Genomic DNA, 15030 nt, shown 5'->3' with positions numbered 1-15030 from the left:
CAATTTGCCTCCTGCCTTGACTGACCTAGGAATAGAAGTAGTGTGGCATAATGGACATAGCAGAGAACTGGGAGTCAGAAGGTCATGGGTTCATTCATTCATTCAATTCAATAGTATTTATTGAGCGCTTACTATGTGCAGAGCACTGTACTAAGCGCTTGGGATGAACAAGTCGGCAACAGATAGCGACAGTCCCTGCCGTTGACGGGCTTACAGTCTAATCGGGGAGACGGACAGACGAGAACAATGGCAATAAATAGAGTCGAGGGAAAGAACATCTCGTAAAAACAATGGCGAACTAAATAGAATCGAGGCGATGTACAATTCATTAACAAAATAAATAGGGTAACGAAAATAATATACAGTTGAGCGGACGAGTACAGTGCTGTGGGGATGGGAGGGGAGGTGGAGGAGCAGAGGAAAAGGGGAAAAAGAGGGTTAAGCTGCGGAGAGGTAAAGGGGGATGGCAGAGGGAGTAGAGGGAGAAGAGGAAGCTCAGTCTGGGAACGCCTCTTGGAGGAGGTGAGTTTTAAGTAGGGTTTTGAAGAGGGAAAGAGAATCAGTTTGGCGGAGGTGAGGAGGGAGGGCGTTCCGGGACCGCGGGAGGACGTGACCCAGGGGTCGACGGTGGGATAGGCGAGACCGAGGGACGGTGAGAAGGTGGGCGGCAGAGGAGCGGAGCGTGCGGGGTGGGTGGTAGAAAGAGAGAAGGGAGGAGAGGTAGGAAGGGGCAAGGTGATGGAGAGCCTCGAAGCCTAGAGTGAGGAGTTTTGTTTGGAGCGGAGGTTGATAGGCAACCACTGGAGGTGTTTAAGAAGGGGAGTGACATGCCCAGATCGTTTCTGCAGAAGATGAGCCGGGCAGCGGAGTGAAGAATAGACCGGAGCGGGGCGAGAGAGGAGGAAGGGAGGTCAGAGAGAAGGCCGACACAGTAGTCTAGCCGGGATATAACGAGAGCCTGTAACAGTAAGGTAGCCGTTTGGGTGGAGAGGAAAGGGCGGATCTTGGCGTAGAGGTGAAACCGGCAGGTCTCGGTAACGGATAGGATGTGTGGGGTGAACGAGAGAGACGAGTCAAGGATGACACCGAGATCGTGGGCCCGACAGACGGGAAGGATGGTCGTGCCATCCACGGTGATAGAGAAGTCTGGGAGAGGACCGGGTTTGGGAGGGAAGATGAGGAGCTCAGTCTCGCTCATGTTGAGTTTTAGGTGGCGGGCCGACATCCAGGTGGAGACGTCCCGGAGGCAGGAGGAGATGTGAGCCTGAAGGGAGGGGGAGAGGACAGGGGCGAAGATGTAGATCTGCGTGTCATCTGCGTAGAGATGGTAGTCAAAGCCGTGAGAGCGAATGAGTTCACCGAGGGAGTGAGTGTAAATGGAGAACAGAAGAGGGCCAAGAACTGACCCTTGAGGAACTCCAACAGTTAAAGGATGGGAGGGGGAGGAGGCTCCAGCGAAGGAGACCGAGAATGACCGGCCAGAGAGGTAAGAGGAGAACCAGGAGAGGACAGAGTCCTCTGGGTTCTAATCCAGGCTCTGTAGCATGGCTGCTGTGTGGCCTTGGGTAGTCACTTCACTTCTCTGTGCCTCAGTTACCTCATTTGTAAAATGGGGATTAAGACTGTGAGCCCTACACGGAACGGGGACCGTATCCAACCCGATTCGCTTGTATCCACCCCGGGGCTTGACATATAGTAAATGCCAAACAAATATTATTAATGTTATTATTATCATTATTATTATTGGAATAAGATTTGCCCAGAAAGCTTTGCCCCACTTCCAAGATACTCTCAGGTCACCCTGGCACGCAGGTATCACCCTTTTTTCTGAAGGTTGTGGGAATATAGGTGGCATTCCTATTCTAAGAATAACATGACACCACCCGACACATGAGTCACGTAGACATGAAACAAGACTAAGACTTCAATGGCTGTTAAATTAGCAAATTAGTTTGGGGGAATTTTACTATTGTTTTCAAAGTACCAAACTCTTTTCCCTGTTGTAAACAATACATACACTCTGTAATGTAACCTTAAAGCAAATGTGTTTGACACCTTGTTTTTATCCATTGTGATTTAGTGAGAAAATTAAATCTGTGACTTTTTTTGAAATGACTACTCAGAGCTAGAAAGAATATAGATGTGATGAAAATATAAATCGTACTAAATCACGTGGATTAAGAAGGCTTATCATTGCACATGGTAGACAAGAATTACATAACTATGATGTGGAGCTGTTTCCATTCATGATGCTGGTGTTTACATGCAGCAAGCAAGCTTTTAAGGAAGGAATTAGCCAATTAACAATTGTGCATGTGAAAGAAAATTCCAGAAAGAGAAATTGCTCTAGAGCACCAGTGAATTAGCAGAAGAACAGAACAGGAGAGAGAGAGTCACAGTACATTAAGTCCTGTAAAGAAAGGATATTACTTTAAATAAGCAGAGAGAATAACAGAGAAGCAGCCTGACCTTTTGGAAGGACACGGGTTCTAATCCCATCTCTGCCACCTGTCTGCTTTGTGACCTTGGCCAAGTCACTTAACTTCTCTATGTCTCTGTTACCCCACCTGTAAATGGGAATAGATTTGTGAGCCTCATGTGGGACATGGAATGTGTCCAACCTAATTAGCTTGGTCGTACCCCAGCGCTTAACAAATACACATAAAAAAGCAGTGAATGTTTAATTACCTGTGAAGATGTCTAATAAAAATAATATAGATATTTAATTCTGAACTATATTGAGAGATTATCATACAAAGTCTTCTAACTGATGGCCAGTTGGGCCATATCTTTCATTCATTCAATAGTATTTATTGAGCGCTTACTATGTGCAGAGCACTGTACTAAGCGCTTGGAATGAACAAGTCGGCAACAGATAGAGACAGTCCCTGCTGTTTGACGGGCTTACAGTCTAATCGGGGGAGACAGACAGACAAGAACTGTCTGTATATGTATATCTGGTCATATACATTAACAGATACCATAATCATTATTATTAATCATTAAGATCTCATCCCGTCTTAGCTTTAAGCTACTTCCTTTTAGCTCCTATGTACTCATTTCTGCCCATCTTCAGTGCTGGGGTACATATGTGTGTTCATTGAACACCACTTTTTTCACTCTGATTCCACCGTTTGTAAGTATTTTTTGTCTCTCTCCCCTGCTAGTGTAAATTCCCTCTGGGCCAGGGAATGGGTACTGCACTTTGGTTGTTCTTAGTACAGGGAGTTGTTACTGATACTATTGAATCAAATAATTCAGGTTGACAGAAAACACTTACTTTGCATATTGATAGGCTTAACATTCAACCTAGTCAGAAGACCTGGGTTCTAATCCTTGGTCTGCCGATTGCTTGCTGTGTGTGAGACCTTTGTACCTCAGTTTCCTCATTTATAAAATAGAGATTCAATACCTATTCTCCCTCCTACTTAGAGCCTCATGTGATGAAGGGACTGTATTCCACCTAATTGACCTGTACCTGCCCGAGCGCTTAGAACAACATTTGACACATAATAAGCACTTAACAAATACCATAAAAAACCTCATTTACACAGATTGTAGTTTCCACCCAAAAGCATTTTGATATTTTTCAGAATTCCATTCTTTCTAAATGCACCCTCTAATTTTTCCCTCAGCAACCAGGAGGATACAAAAAAATTCAGCCTTCCAGATACGGAGAAGAGAAAGTCCTAGTGTCTCTGAGCTGGGCTTATGATTTCCTTGAAATTATCGTTCTAGAGTCTTCAGCATTCCATGCTGTCAGCTGCAGGGCAGTTGCAGATTCCTAGAATGGAATGGAAGATTCTCAATTCAAGGTGGACTTCTACACTGCCCTAAGTACACTCTGTCAGTCAATCCATCAGTGGTATTTATTGACTGCTTACTTTGTGCAGAGAACCATACAAAGCACTTAGGAGAGTTCAGTACAGTTAATAATAATTATGATATTTGTTAAGCACTCATGAAGTGTCAAGCACAGTTCTAAGGGCTGCGGGAGATACAAGGTAATCGGGTTGTTCCACGTGGGGCTCACAGTCTTAAACACCATTTTACAGATGAGGTAACTGAGGCCCAGAGACGTGAAGTGACTTGCCCAAGGTCACACAGCAGACAAGTGGCAGAGCCGGGATTAGAACCCGTGACCTCTGGCTCCAGACCCTTGCTCTATCCATTACACCATGTTGCTTCCCATGCTGCTTCAACATTCCTAGAGTTGATAGGCATGATCCCTGCCTTCAGGAAGCTTGCGATCTAGCAGCCTTTATGTGCTAGGTTCATGAAGCAGCATAGCTCAGTGGAAAGAGGCCAGGTGTGGGAGTCAGAGGTCATGGGTTCTAATCCCGACTCCACCACTTGTCTGCTGTGTGACCTTGGGCAAGTCACTTAACTTCTCTGGGTCTCAGTTACCTCATCTGTCAAAATGGGGATTAAAAAAATGTGAGCCCCACGTGGGACAATCTGATTACTCTGTATCTACCCCCCACCCCCCACTTAGAACAGTGCTCTGCACATAGTAAGTGCTTAACAAATACCATAATTATTATTATTATGAACAGATGGAGCAGCCCTGAAATTAGGAAGACAGGGATTTAACCTTTCTTCTCAACATAAACTCGTACTGAGTTTATAAGATCTTCCAGCTATGAGAGAGTTTAGGAGAATAGGAATCAATGAATCTGACAGTCAGGAAGATTCTCAATGAGAAATAAAGCAAGAACATGCAGATAAATGAATTGTACATCGCCTTGATTCTATTTAGTTGCCATTGTTTTTACAGATGTTCTTCCCCTTGACTCTATTTATTGCCATTGTTCTTGTCTGTCCGTCTCCCCGATTAGACTGTAAGCCCGTCAAACGGCAGGGACTGTCTCTATCTGTTGCCGACTTGTTCATTCCAAGCGCTTAGTACAGTGCTCTGTACATAGTAAGAGCTCATAAATACTACTGAATGAATGAATGAAAGTGCCAAAGGCAGAAAAAAATGGATTTTTTGAGTTCCTCAAAAACTCGGTTCTCTACATTCCAATGACTATTACCCCTTCAAACAATTTTTCTATAATTTTCTACTCAAGAGTAAAATCATATGTAGCATTCAGTAATAATTAGACCTTTCCCAAACATAGCTACATTCTTCACTCTGCAGTTTCTCCTTAAACAAGAAAGAAACACTGTTTAGACAAGACTATCCTTTAAGGGATATTACTATAAAACAATGAAACACTCGACCTAAGGTTATAATTATGAAGCAGAGCTGTGGTCTTTTGGGAGAAATGATACTATTTAGTTAAGACCAGCAGCCAGAGGCAAAATTTCTAGGTCAAATCAAAGCAGAGAATTGAAATTACCATCCAAGTAATTCCAGAGGTTAAAAACACCCATAAAAAATAAAACCTTCTTTCCCTAAGGAATGGAAGTAATGACTTCATCTCTCTCCTTGGAGAAGCATTGTGGCCTAACGAGAAAAGCATGAAATCAAGGGACCTGGGTTCTAATTTCATCTCTGCGACTTAACTACTGGGTGACCTTATGCAAGTCATTTAACTTCTGTGTATCTGTTTCCTCATCTGTAAAATGAGGAAATGAGGACTTCTTCTTCCGTCTTAGACTGTGAGTCTCATTGGGGACCAGAGAGCATCTGACTGTGTCTACCCCAGGACTTAGCACGTATCACAAATATCATTATTATTATTATTTCAGCTAGTAAAAGATAGCATAGCAATCCAAAAGTATAGGATAGACTGGAAACTCTAGACAGCAAATTCCTCAATAACTGCGGTATTTATGTGCTTACTATGTACTAGGTACTGTACTAAGCGCTAGGGTGGATGCAGTATAATCGGGTTATGCACAATCCTTGTCCCACGTGGGGCTCACAGTCTTAATCCCCATTTTACAGATGAGGAAACTGAGGCACAGAGAAGTTAAGAAACTTGCTGGAGGTCACACAGCAGACAAGTGGCAGAGCCAGGATTAGAACCCAAGTCCTCTGACTCCTAGGTCCATTTTCTATCCACTAGGCCATGCTGCTTCTCCTTGTGGGCAGTGAACATGTCCCCCAACTCTGTTACATAAGAAAAGCAGCCTAGTTCAGTGGAAAGAGCCCAGGCTTGGGAATCAGAGGACGTGGATTCTAATCCCGGCTCCGTGACTTGTCTGCTGGGTGACCTTGGGCAAGCCACTTAACTTCTCTGTGCCTCATCTGTAAAAAGGGGATTAAGACTGTGAGCCCCACGTGGGACAACCTGGTTACCTTGTATCTTCCCCAGTGCTTAGAACAGTGCTCGGAACATAGCGAGGGCTTAACAAATACATCATTATTATTATTACTCTCCCAAGTACCCAAGTACTTAGCACAGTTCCCTTCACATGGTCAGGGACTGAGAACTTGTGTGAAGGAATTGATTTTAGTGCTAGTGGTTTGTATGGTACTATTTGAACACTCTGCCCTGCCGGTCATCTTTTCTCTGAACCAGAGAGTCCAGCAAACGTGGAGGAAGGCAAGGGTGAAGCTCATCGTGAAGAGCCCGCAAAAGTTTGAAAAGTAAGCCATCGGGGCTGAAGGTTCCTGACCCAAGAGCCACCCAGGGTGTTCTGAGAGGTGGATAGGTGGAGCAGAAATCCTGAAAAATGGCCAGACAGAGTGAACGATAGGGAACGCAGCCATCGTGGAGCTGCTCACCTGCTGGGTTCCGTATGGTCGCTAGTTAACTGATAATAATAATGTTGGCATTTGTTAAGTGCTTACTATATGCAAAGCACTGATCTAAGATATAAGGTGATCAGGTTGTCCCACGTGGGGCTCACACTCTTAATGCCCATTTTACAGATGAGGTAACTGAGGCACAGAGAGGCTAAGTGACTTGCCCAAAGTCACACAGCTGACAAGTGGCGGAGTCAGGATTGGAACCCATGATCTCTGACTCCCGAACCCGTGCTCTTTCTACTGAGCCACGCTGCTTCATGTAGCAAAGGACTGCTATCATGTTGTCATCTTGTCTTATCACATGTGCTGCCCAGGGAGCTGTTTGGCTGTGAACATTCCTTGGGTACCGGCAAACCGATTGCTCCCAGGTGGGCTGCCGTGCTCTTTCCACTAGGCCATCTGAGACCGCAGCCTATCGTAGTAGGTAGTTATGGGGAAAGGGTCGGGCAGGGCATCTTCGACTCCACAACTCCATCACTGTCAAGCTTCCCAACATGCAAGTAGGCTGAGGTTCCTGGTGGATTTCTCGGGCCAGCCAAATATACTGTGAAATTTCCCCGGTCGTAGTCTGCTGATGGTGACTGTTTTTCTAAGGTCAGTGAACCTAGGATAGAAGTCTTGGTGACACACACAGGGAGATAGTCTCCTCTAGACTGTGAGCTCACTGTGGGCAGGGAATATCTCTCTTTATTGCTGTATTATACATACCCAAGTGCTTAGTAAGTGCTCTGCACACAGTAAGTGCTCGATAAATACAACTGAACGAACGAACGAATGAATAGAAATTTATCAATCCATGTTTTCAATCTGTCATCAAATAATGTTGGTTCTACCTTCAGAATACGACCTTTCATCTCCATCCAAACTACTATGTTGCTGATCCATGCACTTATCATGTCCCACCTTGACAATGCAATCAGTCAATCAATCGATCAATTGCATTTATTGAGCCTTTACCGTGTGTAGAACAGCGTGCTAAGTGGTTGAGAGAGTACGGTATAACGGAGATGGAAGACACGTTCCCTGCCCACAAAGACCTCAAAGTCTAAAGGGGAAACAGATATTAAAATTAATCATGGATAGGTACCTAAGTGCTGAGGGCTTGAGAGTGGGGTGAAAAAAGGGGTACACATCAAAGGGATGGGGGGATACAGAAGGGAGAGGGAGTAGGAGAAATGAGGGCTTAGTCGGGGAAGGCCTCTTGGAGGAGATGGGATTTTAATAGAGCTTCGAAGGAGAGGAGGGTGTTTGTCAGATATGAAGGGGGAGGGTGTTCCAAGCCAGAAGGAGGACGTGGTTAAAGGGTCTGCAGTGAGATAGATGAGATCAAGGAACGGTGCTTAGGTTAGCGTTAGAGGAGCCGAATGAGCATCCCGGGTCGTAGTAGGACATCGGCAAGGTTAACATAGGAGGGGTTTAGGTGACTGTGTTTTAATACTACTGGTAACAAGTTTCTGCTTGATGCGGAGGTGCACGGGCAACCACGGAGGTTCTAGAGCAGTGAGAAAACAAGGCCTGAATATATTTTTAGAAAAATGATCCAGGCAGCAGACTGAAGTATGGACTGAAGTGGGGAGAAACAGGATGCCGGGAGCTCAGCAAGGAGGCTACTGCAGTCGTCAAGGTGGGAGAGGGAAAGTGCGTGGATCACTCTCACGGCAGTTTGGATGGAGAGGAAAGGGCAGGTTTTAGTAATTCTTCAGCCTCCTCTATGACCTTCCTGCCTACTGTTTCTCCTCACTCCAGTCTTTACTTCACTCTGCTGCCCTGATTATTTTTCTAAAAAATCTTTCAGTCCATATATCCCCACTCCTCAAAAAACTTCAGTGGTTGCCCATCCACCTCCACAGCAAACAGAAACTTTTTACCCTTTGCTTCAGAGCACTCAGTCAGCTCATTCCCTCCTACCTTACCTTGCAGATCTGCTGCTACAATCCAGCCCAGAACTTCACTCCTTTAATTCTTACCTTCTCGCTCCACCTCATTTTCTATCTCACCTTCAGAGCCCTCCTGGAAATCACATCTCCAAGAGGTCTTTCCCTCCTAAGGCCTCATTTCCCCTTCTACATCACCTATATGTATATCTGGATCTTTACCTTTTAAATACTTGATATGTACCATAACCTCAGCCCCACGGCACTTACATGCGTATGTGTAATTGAATTTAATGTCTAACTCTCCCGGGAGACTGTAAGCTCCTTGTCGGCAGGGAATATAAATGCTATCGATTGATTCTCCTCCTCCCAGGGGTCATAGCAGGCAGACACAAAGCAGAGCAACCAAAAGGGGTTTGGCCTTTGATTCATCATCTGTAAAGATCCTCTAGACTGTATGCTCACTGTGGGCAAGGAACGTGTCTACTCACTCTCCTGTATTGTAATAATAATAATGATGATGATGATAGCATTTGTTAAGCACTTACTATGTGCCAAACATTGTTTTAAGCAGTGGGGTAGATACAAGATAATGAGTTTGTCCCACGTGGGGCTCACAGTCTTAATCTCCATTTTACAGAGGAGGGAACTGAGGCACAGAGAAGTTGTGACGTCCAAAGTCACACAGCCGACAAGTGGCGGAGTAGGGATTAGAACCCATGACCTCTGACTCCCAGGCCCGCCAAGAGATGAGCACAGTGTTTTGCACTTAGTAAGCACTCATTAAATATGATTTGATTACTTGATTAGGCTACTTCCCCCTCTGCCCCAGAAATAAGAGCAGTTATCTGCTCCTGGCAGTGAAGGGAAACTCCTCCTAGAAATAAATCCTTAATGGCCTCTAGGAAATATTGGCCACCAGGCCCTTTGCTTTCTGGGGGGGCGGGGGTGTAGTTCCATTCCCTTCCTTCCCTGCAAACACCTTCCCGTCTTTTCACAAGACCATTCATTAGGGTTTGCAAACCCATGGGTCTTATCAATAAATCAACCAATGGTATTTATTGAGCACTTACTCTGTGCAAAGCACTCGTACTAAGCGTTTGGGAGAGTACAGAATAATAGAGTTGCTGTTCCACAGATACTGGACCCAGCTGTTTAACACCTGGTTTCAAAACAAAAGGCAAAGCATTTTGAAGCACTTGAGGAATCAGATGACTTCAGAAATAATCAGGGCCCAAGAGAAACATCCTAGGATGGAGTGAATTTTTTTTTTTTGCTGGCATAGATCAATTAATCAATGTTATTTATCGAACACTGTACTAGGCCCTTCGGAGAGTGCAGTATAACAGAACTGGTAGACATGGGTGGATTGTCTCTCTTTATTGCTGAATTGTACTTTCCAAGCATTCATTCATTCAATCGTATTTATTGAGCTCTTACTGTGTGCAGAACACTGTACCAAGCGTTTGGAAAGTACAGTTCGGCAACAGATAGAGACAATCCCCGCCCAATAATGGGCTCACGGTCTAAAAGGGGGAGACAGACAGCAAAACAAAATAAGTAGAAAGGCATCAGTACCATCAAACACTTAATACAGTGCTCTGCACCCAGTAAGCGTTCAGTAAATATGATTGAATGAAAGATACAAGGTTATCAGGTTGGACACAGTCCATGTCCCACATGAGGCTCATAGTCTTAATCCCCGTTTTACACATGAGGTAACTGAGTAAGTGACTTGCCCAAGGTGGAGTCCGGATTCCAACCCAGAATCTCTGACTCCCAGGCCAGCAGCATGGCTCAGTGGAAAGAGCCTGGGCTTGTGAGTCAGAGGTCATGGGTTCTAATCCCAGCTCCACCTCTTGTCAGCTGTGTGACTTTGGGCAAGCAACTTTGCTTCTCTGTGCCTCGGTTACCTCATTTGTAAAAAGGGGATTAAGTCTGTGACCCCCACGTGGGACAACCTGATCACCTTGCATTCCCCCCCGCAGTGCTTAGAACGGTGCTTCGCAAATAGTAAGCTCTCAACAAATGCCACCATCGTTATTATTATTAGGCCACACGGCTCCTATAGTACAGCTACAGTTAACATGTTTGTTGTTTGTGGTACCTGGTGCTATTTTCAATCTTGTTTTTGCAGGTCATATTCCTCTCAAATATTCTGCTTAAAGATATTCTATTTTCCAATTGCAGAAAGCGTTTTCGTTGCATACTTGACATGTTTCCTTGGCTTCTGGTTGCGCAGTTCAGCTCACTGAGCTGTTCGATTAACCTACTCTGTCATCTATTCTTCACATAAATCTAGCCAGCTGGTAGACTGACTGTAAAAACGCACATAAAAATAAATATTGATTTGATCAAACTAATTGTTAAGCACATAGTGTGTGTCAAGAGCTATACTAAGTACATTCCAAGAGCTTAGTACAGTGCCCTGCACATAGTAAGCGCTCAATAAATACTATTGAATGAATGAATGATGAGGTAGGTACAAGACAATCAGGTTGGACTTAGTCCTTGTCCTACCTGAGGCTTACAGTCTAAGTAGGAGGGAGAACAGGTTTTGAATTCCCATTTTACAGGTAAGAAAACAGAGGCAGAGAGTAGTTAAGTCACTTGCCTGAGGCCACACAGCAAGCAATTGGCAGAGCTGGGATTAGAAGTCAAGTCCTCTGACTCCTGGGCCCATGCTCTTTCCACTACACTGTCCCTCCTTCTTTCTATGAGAAATAGTTTAACTCCCAGTTCTGTGCTCTTTCGGCTATGCTACGCCACTCCTCCTTATTTCTAGAAAATTTAACTGGAGAAAGTGATTTCTTAACTTATTTATTTTTGAAGTATTGTTTTATGAAGAAAAGATGTGAACATATAATAATAGTGTTGGTATTTGTTAAGCGCTTACTATGTGCAGAGCACTGTTCTAAGCACTGGGGTAGATACAGGGTAATCAGGTTGTCCCGTGTGAGGCTCGCAGTCTTCATCCCCATTTTCCAGATGAGGTAACTGAGGCACAGAGAAGTTAAGTGACTTGCCCACAGTCACACAGCTAAGTGGCAGAGCGGGTATTTGAATCCATGATCTCTGACTCCCAAGCTCGTGCTCTTTCCACTGAGCCATGGTGAATTCCACACTATGAAGATGATGATAAAAGACTAATACATATATATGCATACATATATGTACAAAATGCTACATTTTTTTAATCAGTCTAATCACCATAATCTCTGAATGAATGTATTTGGAGTAGCAGGATGGCTTGGTGAAAAGAGTACGGGCTTGGGAATCAGAGAATCTTTGTTCTAAGCCCAGCTCTGCCATTTACCCGCCTTATGACCTTGGGCAAGTCTCACTTAACGTCTTGTGCCTCAGTTTCCTCATCTGTAAAATGCTAAACTACTTGTAAACTCATTACGGTTAGGGAACGTGCTAATTCTGTCGTATTGTACTCTCCTAATGGCTTTGTTGAGTGTCCTGCACATAATAAATGATTAATACATAAATTTAAAAAATACCACTGATTGTTCTCCCTCCTCCTTAGACTGTGAGCTCCACGCGGGACAGGGACTGTGTCCAACCTGGTTAACTTCTATCTACCCCAGTACGTCCCCTCTCAGGGTGTCACGTGGAGAGTTTCCAGTCCTCTACCGGTCTCGACTAAGGGAGGGAGAGTCAAGCAGAGGCCTGTCCCTTCCATTCCTACTTGGCCAGTGGCCAGTAAATGCAAGGCAATCTGCTACAAGTCAAAACTCACCCGTGTTAGGTAGCAGCGGCACGGGAGAGAGTCGAGGGCGGAGATTCGAGTTTACTGTGCGGAAGAAGGCAATGGTAAACCCCTTCTGGATTTTGACCAAGAAAACTGTAAGGATCCGCTACCAGAACGATTGCAGATGGAGGTGGGATGTTCTGGGAGAGATGTGTCCGTGGCGTCGCTAGGGGTAGGAGATGACTCGACGTCATAAGACAATATTATCATCAGCATTCTCTATGCCTCGGTACTCTCATCTGTAAAATGGGAATTAAGACTGTGAGCTCCATGTGAGACAACCTAATTACCTTGGATCTCCCCCTGTGCTTAGAACAGTGCTTGGCACATAGTAAGCACTTAACAAAAAATGTTGGTATTTGTCAAGCGCTTACTATGTGCAGAGCACTGTTCTAAGCGCTGGGGTGGATACAGGGTAATCAGGTTGTTCCAAGTGAGGCGTACAGTTAATCCCCATTTTACAGATGAGATAACGAGGCACAGAGAAGTTAAGTGACTTGCCCACAGTCTCACAGCTGACGAGTAGCAGAGCTGGGATTTGAACCCATGACCTCAGACCCCCGAGCCCGGGCTCTTTCCACTGAGCCACGCTGCTTCACTATTACTATTATTTTATTTATTTGGTTGCTGCATGTCTTAATTGGCAGCAATAGCAAAATGAGAGGAATTTGATTAGGACTGTCAGAATTGACCTATCACTTTCCACTTGTCTAAACAAAACCTAAATCCGTACCAACCTGACCAAATAACGCGGTAAGAAAATGCATGGGCAATTGAAATAGGGAGATATTTTATTTAGGCTCTAAATTTAATTGAGAGAAGTAGCGTGGCTCAGGGGAAAGGGCACGGGCTTGGGAGTCAGAGGTCATGAGTTCGAATCCCCGCTCTGCCGCTTGTCAGCCGTGTGACTGTGGGCAAGTCACTTGACTTCTCTGTGCCTCAGTTACCTCATCTGCAAAATGGGGATTAACTGTGAGCCTCACGTGGGACAACCTGATGACCCTGTATCTACTCCAGAGCTGAGAACAGTGCTCGGCAAATAGTAAGCGCTTAACAAATACCAACATTATTATTATCATTATTAATTCGGATACTCCTTCCCTAACTGAATTGTGATCTTTATCACAAAGCAAATGGAATGTCATTGCAGCCTGCTAAATTTCTTTTTAAATTGTCCTGTTTGTAACCAGAGGGAAAGTATGAGCTCATCCTTCTTCTCTGTGCCAGTACCAGGCCGATTTCCATCCTCCCACGTGGAGGACTGTGCACACTCCACCCCCTCCCCATCCCTCCCATCCCCTCCAATCTCTCCCATCTGGGGATGTGCATCCACCCATTCAGTCAGTCATATTTATCGAGCCCTTACTGTGTGCAGAGGACGGTACTAGGTGCTTGGGAGAGTAAGCTAGGACAATATAAGAGACACCTTCCCTGCTCATGGTGTGCATCTGGAATTCTGTATTCAGAGGTCTCGAAAGTCCTGTTCCTGGAAGAAAACTATGCAGAAGCTGCACACGGTTGTTCCTTATTCCAAAAGGATTCCGGCGGCTGCGGTCCAAGCGGGCCTGTCCGTTTCCTGGCCTGCAGCTTTTCCGCCCCGGAGGAAGCAGCGTATACGTGCTTCGTCCATCTCTATGATGTCGGTGGCATTTATTAAGCGATTACTATGTTCCAAGCCCTCTTCTAAGCGCTGGAGCACGGTTCTAATCTCTTTGTCGTTTCCCTCTGGGCCGGGAACCCTACATTTACGGTGCATGTTCAGTCGTGCTTTCACACTCTTGTTTGGAAGACAAACGTGCACATACACTCACACTCTTTTTAAAATAATAATGATGGTATTTGTTAAGCGCTTACTATGTGCCAAGCACTGTTCAAAGCGCTGGGGGCGGGTACAAGGTAATCGGGTTGTCCCACGAGGGTCCTAATCCCCATTTTAGAGATGAGGGAACTGAGGCACAGAGAAGTGGAGTGACTTGTCCAAGGTCACACAGTAGGCATGTGGCAGAGCCGGGTGTAGAACCCACATCCTCCGACTCCCAAACCCATGCCATTTCCCCTGAGAAACGCTGCTTCTCTATGTCCATGTCTGTAGTTTATTCCTATTAATATAATAATAATAGTGATGGTATTTGTTAAGTGCTTACTTTGTGCCAAGCACTGTTCTAAGCATTGGGGTAGATACAAGGTCATCAGATTGTCCCACGTGGGACTCACAGTCTTAATCCCCATTTTACAGACGAGGTAACTGAAGCACAGAGAAATTAAAAAAGACTAGCTCAAAGCCACTCGGCTGACGTGGCAGAGCCAGAATTAGAACCCATGACCACTGACTACCCAGGACGCGGTCTTTCCACTAAGCCACGCCGCTTCTCATATCGGCCTTCCCCTTTTGTCTGTAAGCTCACTGCGGGCAGGGGATGTCTGTTTATTGTTGCACGGCACGCTCCTAAGCCCTTAGTACAAGTGCAGCTCACACAGTAAGCATGATTCTCTCTCTGTCTCTCTCCACCTCGCTTCCCACCGAGAGACCCCGTGGGCCCAAGGGTGTGGAGGGGACAGACCAAGGAGGAAAAGGAGAAGGGGAGGAGAGAAAGAAGATGGAGAAGAAGGGGAGGACAGAAAGGAGGAACAATAATAATAATAATGATGGAATTTGTTAATTCCAAGCACTGTTCTAAGCACAGGGTAGATATAAA

Source organism: Ornithorhynchus anatinus, chromosome 1 (genome assembly GCF_004115215.2).
Source record: "Ornithorhynchus anatinus isolate Pmale09 chromosome 1, mOrnAna1.pri.v4, whole genome shotgun sequence".
Lineage (NCBI taxonomy): Eukaryota > Metazoa > Chordata > Mammalia > Monotremata > Ornithorhynchidae > Ornithorhynchus > Ornithorhynchus anatinus.
Note: the sequence above shows the minus strand (reverse complement) of the source record.